This window comes from Sinohyriopsis cumingii, chromosome 11 (genome assembly GCF_028554795.1).
Source record: "Sinohyriopsis cumingii isolate HCF-2022 chromosome 11, ASM2855479v2, whole genome shotgun sequence".
NCBI classification, from domain to species: domain Eukaryota; kingdom Metazoa; phylum Mollusca; class Bivalvia; order Unionida; family Unionidae; genus Sinohyriopsis; species Sinohyriopsis cumingii.
In genome coordinates this window covers 46,883,866-46,886,365 of record NC_142971.1, presented here as the reverse complement: position 1 = coordinate 46,886,365, position 2,500 = coordinate 46,883,866, and the positions used below count along the sequence as shown (strand labels likewise).

The window sequence follows — 2,500 nt, the reverse complement described above, 5'->3', positions numbered from 1 at the left end:
ACACACACTTGTGTCTACGGCCATACCACGTTGAAAGCACCGGTTCTCGTCCGATCACCGAAGTTAAGCAACGTCGGGCCCGGTTAGTACTTGGATGGGTGACCGCCTGGGAATACCGGGTGCTGTAGACTCTAATTTTTTTTTTTTCTTTTATAACTAAAAACAGTTGAAGTTTTTCTTTCTTTCTTTTATTGTAACTAAATTTACTTTATTCAATATAAATAATAAATAGAGCAATTTCTCGACTTTCATTTTCTCTTTTTCCTTAACTTTCTTCAATAATTCGGATCCTAAAAAAATCAAGTATAGGACCTGAATATAGCAAATGTTGCTTTGCACTTCTCTGCTCTTGGTTTCGATCCTTACTACTGGAATATGCGATCATAGATGACCAGTATTTCTTATTAACAAATTCGGTTCAATTTATCCAGTTTCCTCTACTTTTACTACCACAACAAGCTGCCTCCTTTCACGTCGAAATACTTCCTTCAAGTTTCTTCTCATATATTCCTGGTGTAGTCTCTAGCGCAGAGTTGCAAAATATGCGATCAATGTCTTTCATTTTGGGTACTTATTTGTGGTATTTCTTATTCACTAATTGATTGATAAATATGGAATGTATGAATTGTGAGAATTTTTTATATTAATTTATTGATTGATTGATTTCTTTTACAGCAGGGCCTCAGTCTGCCAGTGGGAAAATTGGCATCCTGTAGCGAATACTGTAAATATGGGCCATTGGCTAAATAAATTGGGTTATAAAATTCTGTTTTGATTACAGTAAGTTTAGATAGATATTCCATGCTTCCACTTTCTGTATTTCCACAACGTTAACTTCTACAAGTTGCAAGAAGAGATCCTTTGCAAATCTCATAAGACCCTATTTTTAAAGTTAGCTTATAGGCCGGTGTCGCTTATTTTAACCAAATGATAGGACAGAAAGAGGAATAATAATAATAATAATAACAACAACAATAATGTCCTGAATCTGCATTTTAAGTCAATTTCAACATGGAATTCTCCCCTTATCTGGGTCAGAAAATGGATGAGTGACAAATATGAGTATCTGAGGCCAGTTTTGCTTCTTTTGGATTAGAACTTTGAATCAGTATACACTTTAGTTACTAATATTATACTGCACACAAACATTTGTACATCGGAAACGTTGAAGAGATGTGTGACTAATCAGCCCAAGAGTCTTGAAAACGCATCAAGACAACAAATTATGTTTTACAGTCGAAATGTTGTTCTCACTAGAACTGAAATCATTTAATTTCTACTTAAATGCCCGAAAAATTTACAATTAAAACTACAATAAATGTTTTATACCTAGTCCCGCACAGTGACGTTTATCTGATTCCCTGTACTCACCGAGAGCATTCTGTGTCATATGGATGCATATCAAATGAAGTGAAAAGTAATGGAATACTCGCTTTTTTATTTATCCCTATGCATCGTGGTGCCCACACCATGATGAGACGCTGTTTCAATAAACCTTTTTATATATGTTCTTTACTGTTCTTCCTTTTTCTTCTTGCTTTATCATACTGACACACGAGAGAGAGAGAGAGAGAGAGAGAGAGAGAGTATGCAACAAAGTTCGCATAACTTTATCAGCTATTAACATTAATTGTACTTCTGTGTAATTTTATTTTTAACGCGTTATCCTATAACGATTGCAAACAAGTGCAAAAACTCTACTGATCTTACTCGATAATTATACCATACTGAATTAATAAGTTTATCTCGTAAAAACGGATCATATATATATCCTGGGTGGCTGAGGGTGTTTTAAGATATGTGTGTGTCTTTTGTGATATATATATATATATATATATATATATATATATATATATATATATATATATATATATATATATATACGTTTGTGTGTGTACATACATACATACATATGTGTATTATTTACATATAGTCTTGGATAATTTTAATTATTGGGATATGGATTTTAGATATCAACAGATACAAAGGAAACAAACGTTTCAATACATATAATGACATTTTCTTAAATTCTACATTGTATCATATTGACCTACTACTTGCTAGGCAAGCTGACTTTTATAAAATTTGCAAACTCCTTATATATATTTAAACTTACTTTTAGTATTCAACCAGAAAATCAGTACAGTGCAGAAAGATTGAAAATATTATTTCTTTCATATATATATATATATATATATATATATATATATATATATATATATATATATATATATATATATATATATACATGAGAGAGAGAGAGAGAGATGGGGGGATTCGGAATGGTTTAAACAGACTCTAAATTACACTGATAAAATGTACATCAGTCCAATGGTTAACATGATAGATTTCTATCAAGCTGGTTGCCCTATTGTACCCTTGAGCAAGACTACCCTCATTGCCTAATAAAACCAAGCAGTCTTTTGCCAGAACACCATAATGTGAACTTAGGCCATCTAAATCAAATTCCTATGTGAAATTTGCCAATATAAGCCAATAC

At 32.2% G+C, this 2,500-nt stretch overlaps 1 non-coding gene across 1 annotated transcript; it reads left to right on the top strand.

Annotated features, from left to right (window-relative positions):
- The first annotated feature begins 12 nt into the window (after positions 1-12).
- On the top strand, positions 13-131 carry LOC149788228 (5S ribosomal RNA). Its single transcript, XR_016424519.1, has one exon. It is a non-coding gene; the product is annotated as a 5S ribosomal RNA (ribosomal RNA).
- The last annotated feature ends 2,369 nt before the right edge of the window (positions 132-2,500 follow it).